This window comes from Martes martes (genome assembly GCF_963455335.1).
Source record: "Martes martes genome assembly, chromosome: 12".
Classification (NCBI taxonomy): domain Eukaryota; kingdom Metazoa; phylum Chordata; class Mammalia; order Carnivora; family Mustelidae; genus Martes; species Martes martes.
This window is the reverse complement of record NC_137900.1, coordinates 1,182,520-1,196,975: the sequence shown is the minus strand read 5'-3', so window position 1 is coordinate 1,196,975 and position 14,456 is coordinate 1,182,520.

Genomic DNA, 14,456 nt, shown 5'->3' with positions numbered 1-14,456 from the left:
CGTCTCGGTTCCCGTCACCCTCTGCAGCTCGCGCGCGGGCTCCATCCATCCGATGACGGCGTTGCTCGGCTCTCTTCTCATTTTACACACTCAGCACGGGGAGCTCATCCACTTGGTCACCTCGACTTACCCTTTCCATGCTGGTAAACAGGTCTGTCTCCATCACATCCGTCCCGGGGACAAGACCGGCATGTCCCATGGATGTACCCGTTCGGATGTCTCCAAGGCAACTCCCGCTCAGCTCGTCCGATAGCGATCCCCTCGCCTCTCCGGTATCCGTCTCAGGTAGTGGGACCGGGATCCACCCAGCTGCACGGCCCCTGGGCACCCCACTGTCGTCCTTGGTTCTTCCCTCACCACACCTACTAGGTCAGCAAAGCCAGGAACGCCCACTCTGATTCATCGAAGTCTGGAGGATTTTACCGGAAGGGTACTCGGTAGCTCACAGATGCTCCAGCAAGACTGCCCGGCCAACAGGCCATCTTAGCCGAGCCAGAACCGATGCCCGGTCACTGAAGGAACTGAGGCTGCCTCTGGGCACAGACGCGCTACTGTTCACACGACGAACAGCTCTCACCCGGGCCCTTGGACACGGCTGCTAAAATCCCAGCTGATGCCGCCGTTACCAACGTTCCCAGGATGGAGTGAGTGTAGTACCGGCTTATTTTTATGACTGGTTTACGACGGAGAGAGGAAGATAGGGGCTGGGGGGAGGCTGAGCCCTGCATTTGACAGACGAAACATAGTGGCTTCATGCAGGGAACGCTGGGAAGTGAGTATCTGGCGTTTTTTGCTTCAGGAGTGGGCGGAGTGGGGTTCTGCGTCACAAGATGGTGGATTCCTCAACACAGGAATGAGGTTCGGATGTCAGGTGGCCACAAAGAACGGACAGCACCCGCGGCCCCCCCACTGACTGCTGCTCCACGTAAGCTCTTCACACACTTACACTTTCTTTTTTTTAGATTTTATTTATTTATTTATTTGAGAGAGAGAGAGAGAGAGAGAGAGAGAGAACGCGCGCACACGTAGGGGGAGGGGCAGAGGGAGGAGGGAGAGAAGCAGGCTTCCCACTGAGCGGGGGGCCTGACTCAGGGCTCGATCCCTGGGCCCTGAGATCCTGACCTGAGCCGAATGGCAGACGCTTCACCGACGGAGACACCCAGGAGCTCCTCACACACTTACATTTTTTTAAAAAAATGCTCCCGCTTAACGTAATGCAACTCTCCCTCCTACAACAAAGCCCTTTTGTTATCTGTCCAGGACCTTATCTTATCCAAACCCAGGATCTTAATATGACCATTTCTGCCTTATTTCTACAATGATCACGTCTCCATATTTTGTCATGTAGGGACTCTCTGTCAATCATCTCTCGATAAAACTCAAAGAAAAAAATTCTTCTTAATGGTGTAGGAGAAAAAAAAGATGATTTCGAACAGGTTTCCTTTTACTTGAAGTAGTGACGACGAAAGCACAGAGAACTTTGAGGCCATAGTTCTGTGGCCACCTGTGGCTCTACGAAGCACACCCAGAAGCAGTTCCGTAAATTCTTATCCCCTTGGTCTCCTACCATCCCTCAGCTAATCCTCTGTTCCTCTGTCCTGGGGGTTGGTGGAAACGGCCACCCTTGAAAGCTCTGGGGCTTTGGTGGCCTTTGTAGACTTCCAGGAACACTTACCACTGGGGGACAGAGGTCAGGAGCACCAGCGTCTCCCCAGGGACCCCTGCTGTCCGTGCGCCCTCCCACCGGACTCCCGAGTGTAACGCGGTGCGTGTTTCCCCTCGACCAGCAGTGCAGCCCCTCCCGTGGAAGGCACGGCCCCTCCTGTGTTACCTGCTTGGTGGAGGTCGTGAGAAGCCCAGCATGGTCGTCTGACGCTTCCAGATTAAAGACACGATTACCATGTCAGCCGGCGGAAGCCTCTTCCTCGGGGGCATGAAGTCCTCTAAGGGATCAGAACGCAGAGTTGCGAGGACTGATTGGCAGACGTTGACACGGCTGACGGATAGAACCGAAGTGGCAGGTCCCCGAAAACGCTGCTGCAGAAAAACCCCACATCCCTGTGACCTTCTTGGTCCGCAGCAATTGCTAAATCAGCAGGAAGACGAGCCTCACCCCTCTCGCACCATCACGTTCGTCTCTGAGTTTTCATCCCAAACCCCAGTGGCGAGAGACGAGCAAATGTGGAGTTCAGCCTCCGTGGTCCATGAAGGGCCACTCAGGCCAATAACTGTGGATAAGACACAGTCTAATCCGTCTCCGTGCAGGGGGCTGGAGGGCCGCTCCGTTCGGCACCACTCTGTCTGGTCACTGGCGAGCGGGAGACTCAGCAGCGTCGGTAACTAGGTCTGCCCTGGCGGCGTGAGGACTAGGACTCCGCCATGCCGTCGTGTTTATGATCCTCGTCTCTGACGGTGTCAGCCAGACCCCTCAGCGAATCTTCAGTGCGTCCTTGAGTCCACGTGTCCACAGCCGATAACCTAGGTCACGTCTCCCTGACACACGCCAGTGGCCATCAGAACGCCTCTCCTTAGTACCGGCTGGACTTTCACTTCCTTCAATGGCGTGTTGTCCAGAAAATCCATTCCACATTTCACTCAGGTTCCCGAGGATCTGGGACCAGTTTTTATATTGTGTGGGGTTCTTTGTTGCAAGCCGTGGAGACCAATTCTGGCTAATGTAAGCAGAACAATCATTTACTTTAAAATCACCAGGCAATTCCCAGAATCTGTGGGAGGACTGGCAAACCAGGGTTGGAGGCCACAGGACCAGGGGTCACCCCCCAAATCAGACCACAGGAATGGTCTCACGAAGACACCGCCATCAGCCCTGTCAGACAGGGAAGCCACGGCTCGCGTGCCTGGCTCCTTCAGTGTTGTCACCGGAACCAATGTCCCTGCACATGGGATGTGGCCACCTTCTCAGGCACTGCCCCCAGCGAAAGAATCTGCGTGACTTCACTGCCTCATGTCACCACCTTCTGATTAAACACTGGGGATGGGGAGCCCTAAAGAGGGCAGGCGGTTCCGACGGGCAGGATCGAGATCCTGTGCCGGAGCCCTGACTCCCAGGAGACTGGAAAATCAATATGTGACTTTTCAACTACTGTGATGGGAGGCAGACTCTGTTCTCAGACAAAGGAAGAGGTTCAGCTGCTGTGTGGCCGTAAAGAATGACAAATACCCACTACGTCCCCCATATGCACCAATCACTCGCTCTACCTATAGTGCAATATCTGTAGTCAATTTCCTACCAACTCTACCTTCCTAAATCTCTCTCTGTAACAGTTCTGTTGAAATGCAATTCACGTGCGGTAAAATTTACCCATTTAAAGTATACAATTCAATGGTCTTTGGTACATTACATTATGAATGTTTGTAATTTGGGGTAAAATACATAACATAAATATTGGTCTTTATACCATTTTAAATGTACCGTTCAGTAGCAGTAATTACATTCATAATGTGTGTAGCCATCACCACTATTTCCAAAACTCGTCTCATCATTCCAAAGAGAATCTCTGTAATCATAAGCAATAATGTTCTCTTCCCCACACCTTAGCCCCAGAGAACCTCTGATCTACTTTCTGTCTCTATGATTTTCCGTGTCCCGAGATTTTGTATACGTAGCATCATACAATATTTGCCCTTGAGTCTCGCTCATTTTGTGTCTCGCTTAGCATAAGGTCTCCGTGGTGTAGCCCATACCAGATCTTCATTCATTCACGGCTGAATGATGTCCCTTACGTGTGTAGCTCCCATTTGTTTATGCATCTGTCTGTTGGCGGACACTTGGGTTGTCCCACTTTGTGTCATCCTGAACATGGGCCTGCACGTGTTTGTTGGGACGCCCGCTCTCAGTTCCCTTGGGTATGTATCTAGGAGTGCAATTGCTGGTTCACGTGGTAATCCAATGTTTAGCTTTTAACCCTAGCTAAAATAGAAGAAGTCCGCAGGTTGTTTTCCGTAGAGGCTGCGCCATTCTATATCCCCCCAGGAATGTGCAAAGTTCCAATTTCTCCATGGTCTTGCCAACACTTATTATTTTCCATTTTTTATTGTAGCCATCCTATTAGGCGTGAGGTCATATCTCAGTGTGGTTTTGATTAGCATTTCCCTGATTAGTAATGTTCAGCATGGTTCCATGTTTAGATGCGTGTGTATATCTTCTTTGAAGAATTTTTATTCAAGTCCTTTGGCCATTTTAAAACTGAGTTGTTTGTCTTATTGTTGTCGAGTTGGAAGAGTTCTTTATATTTTGTGAATAATGTACCCTTATCAGATATATAGTTTTCAAATAATTTTCTCCACTATGTGGGTTGCTTTTTTACTCTATTGATAGTGTCCTTTAATGCACAAAAATTTTTAAATGTGACGAAGAGCAAGTTGTCAAGTTTTTCATTGTTGTTACTTGTGCTTCTGGTGTTATATCTAAGAATTCATTGGCAAATCTAGGTCTTGAAGATTTACTCCTAAGCTTTCTATAAGAGTTTTATGGTTTTAGCCATTATATTTAGAACATTGATCCATTTTGAGTTAATTTTTAATTTTGTATATGGTTTGAATTAGGTGGTCTAACTTCATTCTTTTGTACCATGCGTTGAAAACTATTTTTCTCCATTAAATGCACTTGTGCCTCTTGCAAAACCAGTTCACCAGAGATGCATGAGTTTATTTCTGAACCGTCAATTCTATCCTACTGGTCTCATGTCTATTCTCATGAACACCACATTGTTATGATAACTCTAGTTTTTGTATGAAGTTCTAAAACCAGGAAATGTAAGTGCTCTAACCTCATTCTTCTGTTTTCAGAATTGCTTTGGCTATTCAAGGTCCCTTATAATTCCGTATGAATTTGAATTTTGGATTCTTTATTTTGGCCAAAAAAGGGCCATTGGAATTTTGATAGCAATTGTATTGAATCTGTAGATCTCTTTGGTTAGTATTAACATCTTTACACTACCAAGTGTTTCTATCCATGAGCATGGGATGACTTTCCACTTACATAGGTCTTAATTTCTTCAGCAATGTTCTATAATTTTTAGTGTTCAAGTATCTCACATCCTAAGTTATATTTATTTTCAGGTATTTTATTTTATTTTTTTAGTTGTTATTGTTCCTTAATTTCTTTCCAACATCCTCTTCTGATTATTTGTAGTGGGTGTATAAAAATACAACCGATTTTTGTGTTTTGATCTTGGTTTCTGCAACTTTGTTGAATTCATTTATTACTCCAGTAGCTTTTTTTGTGGATTCTTTGGGATTTCCTGTATGTAGAATAATGCCATCTGTAAATAGGGATACTTTACCTCCTCTTTTCCAATTTGGATGCCTTTTAATTCTTTTTCTTGTCTAATTGCTCTGGGCAGTATGATATTGAGTAACAGTGGTGAATGTGGGCGTCCTTGCCTGAGTCCTGAACTTAGGGGGCAGTATCACGTCTTTCGCCATTAGGTATGATGTTAGCTGTGGGTTTTTCATAAGTGCCCTTTAGCATATTGATGAAATTCTCCTCTATTCCTCATTTTCTGAGTGTGTTTTTTTCAAATCATGGAAGTATGTTGGATATTGTCATATGTTTTTTCTGAATTGACTGAGATGATCATATGTGATCATATGGGTTTTTTTTTCATTGCATTAATGTGATATATTACATTTATTGATTTTCTCATGTTTTACCACCCTTGCATTCCCTGTACAAATTCCACTGGTCACAGAATATAATCCTTTCAATGTGTTGTTGGATTAAGTTTGCTAATGTTTTGTTAAGGATTTTGCATTTCTATTCATAAGGGATATTGGTCTGTCTTTATCTGGCTTTGGAATCAGGGTAATTCCATCCTCATAGAATGAGTTAAGAAGTGTTCTCTCATCTTGAGTAGAAAAGGTTGAGAAATATCAGTATTAATTCTTCTTTAGATATCAGTGAAATTTACCAATGACGCCATCTCGTCTGAGACTTTTCTTTGATTCAGTCTCTGGTTATTGTTGAGATTTCTATTTCCTTTTACTTTTTTTAAAAAAGGATTTTATTTATTTATTTATTTAAGAGAGCGAGCGACCAAGGGAAAGAGCAGAGGGTGAGAGACAGGTAAACTCTGTGTTGAACCCGGAGCCTGATGGGGAGGCTTGATCCCAAGACCCTAATATCAAGACCTGAGCTGAAATCAAGAGTCAAAGGCTTCACCAACTGAGCAACCCAGTTGACCCTAGATTTTCTATTTCCTTTTAAGTCAGTTTAAATATTTTGTGTTTCTGGGTACTTGCCCATTTTATCTATATTATCCAATGTGTTGCTCTACAATTAATTGCTCATAGAATTCTTATGATCCTTTGCATTTGTTTTCTATGGTCAGTAGTGATGTCCCCACTTTCATTTCTGATTTTAATTATTTGCATCTTCTCTCTTTTTCCCTTTGTCAGTCTAGCTAAATTTGTCAGTTTTGTTGGTCTTTTCAAAGAACCAACATTTGGATTCATTGATTTTCTGTATTGTTTTTGTATTTTCTATTCTATTTATCTCTGTTATAAATATTTATTATTTATTATTTATTATTATTTCTTTCCTTCTGTTACATTTGAGTTTAAAATCACTCTTTTCTAACACCCTCCCATTTCCACAAGGTGTAAATTAGGCTATTGTTTTGCGATCTTTTTAATTTTTTTTTAAGATTTTATTTTCAAGTAATCTCCATACCCAGCATGTGGCTTGAACTCACAACCCTGAGATCAAGAGTTGCATGCTCTACCAGTTGAGCCAGCCAGGTGCCCAAATCTTTCTTATTCTTAAATTTTTTTGACAGCTATAAATTTCCCTCTGAGCTTTGTATTTGATGCATCCCATAAGTTTAGGTATGTTGTATTTTCATTTCATTTGCCTCTAATTATCTAATTTCCTTTGAGCCATTGGTTGTAATTAGAGTGTGTTGTTTAATTTCCACATATTTGTGAATTTTCCAATTTTTGTTCTCATTGATTTCTAACTTCATTCCATTGTTAAAGATACTTTATATGATTTCAACATTTAAAATTTTATTGACACTTGTTAGTGTCATGTAGTCTATCCTGGAGAATATTCCATGTGCATTTGAGAAGAACATGTATCCTTTTTTTTTTTTTTTTTTTTGCTGTTGTGTGGAGTATTCTGTGTACACACTAGTTTATAGAAGTTGGGTCTCGCTGGTTTATTGTGTTGTTCAAGTCTCTGTATCCTTATTGATCTTTTGTCTAATATTCTATCTATTACCAAAAGTAGAATATGGAAGTCTCCAAATATTATTGTAGATCTGTCTATCCTTTCAATTCTGTTAATACCAAAGATCCCTCGAATACATCCTTGCTACCAGACTTTTTCCTTGTCCACTGTAATGGCATCTAACTGGCCTCAGCCTTACCCTAATTAAATCTGTTGTCTTAAAGCAGCCAAAGTGGTCTTTCTTTCTTTCTCTTTCTTTCTCTCTCTCTCTTTCCTCCCTCCCTCCCTCCCTCTTTTGTTTTCTTTTCTTTTCTCTTGTTTTCTATTTGTTTATTTGAGATAGAGGGAGAGGGAGAGGGTGGGCGAGGGATGGAGGGAGAGAATCTCTAGCAGACTCCCCACTGAGTGTGGAGCCCAGTTCTGGTCTCCATCTCACAGCCCTGAGATCATGACCTGAGCCGAAATTAAGAGTTGGATGCTCAACCAACTGAGCCACCCGGATGCCCCAAAGTGGTCTTTCTGAAATCAAAACTCATCCCAACATTTTCCACACTAAAACCATTCTCCCTAGCTTTCTACTGTACTCAAGAAAAAAGTCAAATTCTTTAGTATCATTTCAAAGCCCAACATGATTCGTCTTTGAGTCCTATCTCTAATTTTGTCTTCTTACCACCTGCCTTCTTAATTCCAGTACCAGATATATTGAATGTTTCCTGTTTTTAACTGCACGAATCCTTCTCTAACCTTCTGACCTTTGCTTTAATTTTTTTAATGCTGCCTGGAATTGCCTTTCATTCTGCACCTCGACCTACTCAAATAGAGAATTCCTGTTGACCACTTGGGTGTCCGATAAGCTCTCAAATCCACCCAGAAACCCACCCACCCACACAACATAAGGTACTCTTTCATTTTGTTTTTAAAAATTCCACCCTTTCATGTGCTTTGACACTTACTCATGGCACTTAATACTTCATTATGAGAATTACTCTTTCTTTGGCTTGTTGGTCTACATCACTGGAGTCTTTAGCCTTGTGCCTGGCACACAACAGCTCTGTTGGAAGAGCCAGGCCACAACTGGCCATGGATATCCTCACATGTTCTTATTGGTTATGCCAAGAATCAAGGCCTTGGCCACTCTTTATCTGGGCCACTTACAATGAGTAATCCTGAGAGATGAGGTGGCATGTCCTCCCAGATGAGGAGCAGGTCTCCTTCCACTTACTGTAATGGTGATAACTCTCCTAAGTTCTGTGACATCCTGTTTTGTAACACAACTCACTGCACATACAAGCATCCATTTTGGACCCATTGTGTTGTCCCTGTGGGATTAGGGGTGGGTGGCAGAGGAAACCCATGCACACCTGCTGTTTTTGCCATCCACAATCAAAGTCCTTTTTCTCTGACCCAGGAATCTCATGTCTTCCGTTAGCATCTAAAAAAAAAAAAAAAAAATGCCAACAGGATAACGTGTTAGCTTGCAAGTAGAATAAAACCCGAGACTCTTCACTGTCCTTCACAAAATCAAGATACAGTTATCACCTCTAAGAAGAAGAACCGGACTTGACACCTGCATTATTTTGCTAGGGCTGCTAACAAGCACTGTAGACTGGCTGGTGATACAGCAGAAACGTGTATTCCTGCAGTCCGGAGGCTGGACACCTGAGATCGAGGTGTTGGAGGTTGGATCTCTTCTGAAGCTTCGAGGGAAGGTTATGTTCCAGGCCTTTCTCCTTGGCTTGTGGAGGGCCGTCTTCTCCCTGTGTCTTCACGTCATCCTCCCACTGTACATGTCCGTGTCCAAATTTCTTCCCATCAGTCATATTGGAATAAGGCCCACCTAAAAACCTCAGTATAACTTGATTAGCTCTGTAGAGACACTGTCTCCAAATACGGTCGCATTCTGAGGTACTGGGGGTTAGGACACTGACATATGAATTTAGGAGGACCCCAATTCTGCCCATAACAGCACCATGAAGAAAAGCGGAATATAAGCATTCATGAGGTTCTATAGCATAACCTCCTCCTTTTTTTTTATTATATGTAATGAATTATCCATAAAAAATAATGAAAAACTGAAACTTAAAAATGTCAAAGTTATTTTGGAAAGATATAAAATTGATTTTTCTCTAGGTATTTCAAAAATTGTTCTTAAATCCTTGGAACTTGGCACTTTCCTCAAGTGGTTACACTAATAGGTCTTTTTGACCATCTGAAACTATGTTTCAGAGCAGAGATATTTCTGGCATTACACTAAAGCAATCATTTATTACACATATTTATTTAAAATTTTCTCTGAAATTAAAACAGAGGAATAAAGAGCATCTTTCATTGATAGATATTATCTAAGAGAAACGATAGAATTAAAACATTACAATTAGTCACAAAATGAGGGCAGTCTATATTGACTTGGGATTTACGCTTTTAGCTTATAATATCGCATTTCTTGTTTTGTTTATTATGTGGAATTCAACATTAGCTTTTGATGTGGAAAAGAGATTTCAAGTGAACGAGCCTTGAGGAATACAATTAAAGAATAAAACAGCTAAAATAAGTCATAATTTATGTTCCCTCAATACAAACAAACAAGACAGTTGGAATAGAGAAAATATTTCTATTCCATGGAAATCATCTTTCAGAAAGTCTTTTAATCTCAAAACATTTACTTTTACATTTTTCTGTTTACCAAAAAACGGGGTTTTGTCTCTGAAGAACTACTAAAGTAGAACCACAGTCTTAATTATGTGTAAGATTATACATTTTCTTAGATCGGGCCATAATTGAATTACCTCAAAAATTGATCATCAAATTTTACTTTTAAAAATTTTCTTGAGAAGGGGAGGCTGGGTGGCTCCGTCGACTTTCCTTCATCAGCATAATTATGTTGCGATCTCTCCATGCTGTCGTGTATATCAATAGTGCGTTCCTTTTTACTGCTGAGTAGTATCCCATGGCATGGATGTACCGCGGTGTGTGAAATGTTCACTTGCCGATGGACATGTGGATGTTTCCTGGTCTGGGTTATTACCCACAGGCTGAGATGAACATTCTTATGTTGGCTTTTGTGTGGAGGGGAAGATGGCGGTGAGGGTGATGGGGAAGGTAGAGAGATTGGGGTTTTACATGTTCCCTTGATCACTAACCATTTTAGAAAGAGAATTCTGAGCCAGGGGCACCCTCGATGGAGTCTGAGGCAGGCACTTACACGCCCGTACCTTGAGAAGTGATCTCCAGAGCGGGAGTGGGGGGCCTGGGTGTGTCGTGCGGGGAAGAAAGTAAAGTCAATACAATGTGCTTTATCGGTGCTGCCATTTTAAACAAGAAAGCTTGATTCCTTAGTATATGTGCTGCCAGAGCGAGCACAAGGCAGCCTGGTTCTTCACGGACACCTCGTGAAACCAGAATTGTCCACCTGAAGGGCAGGAGATGGGGATGTCTCTCCACCGGCTCTGGCTCCTTCTTGTGCAAGGGTTTTCCCTGGAGGAATTACTCCATGCTTCTGAGCTGTGCATGTGCCAGAGCCTAGCACACACTGCTCAACTCTGTAGTTATGAAACAGAGAAGTAAAGAAATGAGCATCTGGCTCATTATGCATGGCATATGGTGTGAGTACATTGGGCACCCTCTGAAAAGCATCATAAATCCAAAAGTACTATTTTACTTATATCCTGAAAACTGCAAAAATACCTCATCCATCCTAAGCATATGGGCAATATAGAAAGATTTAGAGTGGAAACGAAATGTTACATTGCGATTCAGTTCCTCGTGCGTAACTTGAAGAGCAATGAGTAAACCGATTTCATCGTTTTCCCGCCGGGGAATGTGCACATTCTGTGCCCTCCAAGCCCGTAACGTATGCCATGTTTGTGGTTTCTCGTGGATCCTGGCTGAAAACTTACTCCTGGTCACTGATTGGTGGAAGATTCGCTCAGCCAGTGGCGCTGATGGAGAAGAACGTGTTAAGCTCTGTTGTATTTAGAGCAACATGGGAACCTGGTTACCCAGTCAGCCCTACACTGCTGCACCCTCCCATCGATACACAGAAAAACAAAATCAGACCCTTGGGAAAACGAGGTTAAGTTTAACTTTGAAGCTTTTGAGACTAAAAATGAAATAAAGGTAAAAAAGATTATGAAATTAGATGCAGAAAGTAATAAAACTGGAGGGAAAACTGAGTTGATCATTGAAAATCAAAAGATAATGGTGTTCGCTTCCTGGGTTTCCCGTAACACCTCACTACGGACGCAGTAGCACAGACAACAGAAATTTATCCTCCTGCAATGCCGGAGGCCAGAAGCCTGAAATCAAGGTGCGGGCAGCGCTGCGATGCCTCTGGAGGCTGGGGAGGATCCCTCCCGCCTCCACCAGCGGCTGGTGGCTGCGGGCCGTCCTCCACCTCCCTGGCTGGGTCCCCACCCCTGCAACTGTCAACCTCCATCTCTGCCCCTCTGCCTGCTTCGCTTCGCCTCCTCTTCGGTGTCTGAATCTTCCCCTCTTCCGTGTTAAACCACCATCTGCTTTTCTCTTACAACACACTTCTTTTTTTTTTTTTTTTTGAGAGAGAGAGAGCGAGAGAGAGAGTGTGAGCGCAAGCACCGGCAGAGTGAGGGGCAAAGGGGGATGTGGACTCTGTACTGAGCAGGACGGAGGTGGGGCTTGATCCTGGGACTCCGGGTCATGACCTGAGCCAAGGCAGATGCTTAACCAGCTGAGCCACCCGGATGCCCCCAGATGAGACTTCTGATGGGGGTTTTGGATCCACTCATAATCCAGGACGAGCGTCTCACCTCAACATGCTTCATCGCATCTGCATAGACTCTTTTTCCAAATGAAGTAACCCAGATGCGGGGATTAGGGTACAAACGTATCTTTTCGGGGTCACCATGCAACTCAGTACAGTAATTGCTTGAAAAAAGTAATAAAATAGACATATCCTGGACAAGTCTGATCAAGGGAGAAAGAAGAAGAAAGAAGACACAAGGACAGAACAGCAGGATAGAAACGGGTGTGATTATAGATTGCGGATACCGAAGAGATTTAAAATTATGGGATGACAAAAATAACCAAATGTACAGCTTTATACCAATACATTTAAAAACTTACAGAAAACTGGCAATTTTCTAAAATGCTCAGGTTTGCCAAACTTGGCTCTAAAAAGCATAGTATAACTAAATAGATCAAGAATCGAAAGGGGGTTTGAAACGGTAGTCCAATTTCTTCTAAAATAGATAGTATTCAAATGGCTTTAGAGTTGAGTGCTACCAAGCCTTCAAAGAACAGAAAAATGTTATCCTACGTCCAAATACAAAACAAACAAACAAACAAAAACAAAAAAAGACTGTGTTCATTTTCCTGAGCTGCCATCACAATGTATCACAGGCTCCTTACTTAAAACATAGAAAATTATGTTCTCATCATTCTAGAAACCAGAAGTCCAAGACCAAGGCTCCAAGAAAATTCAGTTTCTCGTGAGACATGGTTTGCAGACAGCCCTTTTCTTGCTGTGTCCTCACCTGGCTTTGTCTCCACAATACATACAGAAATTGATGGAGAAAGCTCCGGCGTCTCTCCCTCTTCTTATAAGGATATCAGTCCCACTACACGTGGCCATGCCTGACCTGAACCGCCCCCGTACATCTCACTTAAGCCTAATTACCTCCTTAAAGGTAGTATCTCCAGATAGAGCCCCATGGTGGGGGGGCTGTCAGGCCTCTAACATATAAACTTGGGGGTGGGACACAGCCAGTTTGTAACAAAGATAAAAAAATTAAATACCCGAGTGTATGACAATAGGTTAAATCTGATATCAAAACAGGAAAAGAACATCAGAAATAGAAATTCATAAGATGGTGTTGCTTGCCCATGAGTATAGATGGAAACCCTCAGAATATTAAAATAAGTTTATGCAAGGAATGGGGAATGTTTCAAAAATAGAAAAACACCACTCAGTGTTTTCAACACAGACACTATTCAAGGCCAAAATCCATAGTATCTTCAGTTCGACACGACTGATAAAAGAATAAGCATAATTTGGAGAAACTAGTCATAGCAAGAAACAGTCTAAGTCTGCCTTGGATGCAAAAGGCTGCCGACAGACTCGAGACTCTGGGTAACGTCAGAAACAAAACTGGCCAGTTCCTCCCCGGAGTCAGCATTCTCCTGGAGCTCTGAGCCGACGCTCTCGCAAACAAAAAGAGGTAGGCACGTCAGCTAGGAAGACAGGACAACACGATTTCCAGATGACATGATTTCTTTCTAAAAACAGGGCATCAACGGGTAAATGATTAGTTTCAAGAAGTTACTTTAATCAGATGGCCAGACACAAGAAGAGTACCAGCGGTCAACCGCGCTGCCAGCCAACTACAGAGCCATAATAGAGAAAAATTATGAACAGTAGTGGCCAAACTTTAATATCTACAGGAATAAGTCTAACCCCGTGAGAGGAAGATCTACACAGAGAAATCCATAAAATATGACCGGATGAGTTAGAAGAAAATTTAATAAGAGAAAATATTGCCAAAGTTCATTTCTAAATTCAATGAATAACACTCAAAATCGCAACTATTTTTTTCATGGAAATTAACCCCCTAATTTAAAATTTCATAAGGAGCCATGAATATGCACAAGTACTAAATTCTTCTAAAAGGAGAGCTAGGACTTCTATACGGGTGTATGAGTATTACAGATCTGGAGGGCCAGACGTTGTTGGTCTATCTGATATCCATTCTGTCTCTTATTTCCTAAATTTGTTTGGAACGGTGAAATTTTCAACCTCCCAGTCTCCTTTGCTCTTGAAGTGGCCCGGTGACACACTTTAGGTCAATCAGATTTAAGTCAAGTTTGCCATGCGAGACTTCTGGGACGGGGGAGCGGGTGAGATGCGGGTATGATTTTTTCTTCACCTTGCTCCTCCCACCTTTACTCTGCTCTGATGCATGCCTAGAGGTTCCGCAGCCATCTGGCAACCACGAGGGCCAAAACCTCGGGGGACAAGTGGCCCTGCTAAGAGCAGAAGGATTCTGGGTCACAGATGCCGTCTTGGACCTGCCATGCCTGACCTGAACCATCCGGCTCTGGCGTTTCCGTTACATGAGGAACATTAACTCCAACGAAGCCACCGCTCTCAGAATTTTGTAACATGTGGCCAAACGCAGTCCTTCCTGATGCAAAAACAGGAGCTGTTGATGCCGGCGGGGGCATAGACAAATCCATTCGTCTACTAAAGAAGGTGCAAAATCCTACATCAGACCCATGGAAGTATGGGATT